Source organism: Apium graveolens, chromosome 10 (assembly GCF_009905375.1).
Source record: "Apium graveolens cultivar Ventura chromosome 10, ASM990537v1, whole genome shotgun sequence".
NCBI classification, from domain to species: Eukaryota; Viridiplantae; Streptophyta; class Magnoliopsida; order Apiales; family Apiaceae; genus Apium; species Apium graveolens.
Genome location: NC_133656.1, coordinates 141,627,134 through 141,627,781, shown reverse-complemented (window position 1 = coordinate 141,627,781; position 648 = coordinate 141,627,134). Strand labels below are relative to the sequence as shown.

At 42.0% G+C, this 648-nt stretch overlaps 1 non-coding gene across 1 annotated transcript; it reads right to left on the bottom strand.

Annotated features, from left to right (window-relative positions):
• Window positions 1-205: 205 nt before the first annotated feature.
• LOC141694050 (small nucleolar RNA R71) lies at window positions 206-312 on the bottom strand. Its single transcript, XR_012563382.1, has one exon. It is a non-coding gene; the product is annotated as a small nucleolar RNA R71 (small nucleolar RNA).
• Between the last annotated feature and the right edge of the window lie 336 nt (window positions 313-648).

Below are 648 nucleotides of genomic sequence, written 5' to 3'. Positions count from 1 at the left end.
GCACATCAGAGATTTCATCGAGATCTGCGACACTTTCAAGTTCAATGGAGTTTCTGAAGACGCTATTAAGTTGAGGCTTTTCCCATTCTCTCTGCGGGAGAAATCTAAGTGCTGGTTACATTCTCTACCACCAGGGTCTATCATCAAATGGGAGGATCTTGCTCAGAAGTTCTTAACCAAATTCTTTCCAATGGGGAAGACTGCTGCAATCAGAAATGCACTTACTCAATTTGCTCAACAATCTGGAGAATCCTCATGTGAGGCTTGGGATCGATATAAGGAGATGCTTAGGAATTGTTTTCATCATGGGATGCCTGATTGGATGATCATTAACTGTTTCTATAATGGTTTGGGTGCTACTTCTAGACCCATGCTCGATGCAACATTAGGAGGAGCCTTGTGGGCTAAAAGCTACGATGAAGCTTATGAACTAATTGAACTGATGGCTGCTAATGAATACCAGAATCCTACTCAGCGACTATCTCAGGGTAAGGTAGCAAGAATTCTGGAGTTGGATGCAGCTACTACTATAACTGCTCAACTAAAGGCTTTAACGATAAGGTGGATTTTTTGGCTAATTATGGAGTTAATCAAATCACTAGTATCTGTGAGCTTTGTGTTGGTGCCCATGCGACTAATCAGTGTTCC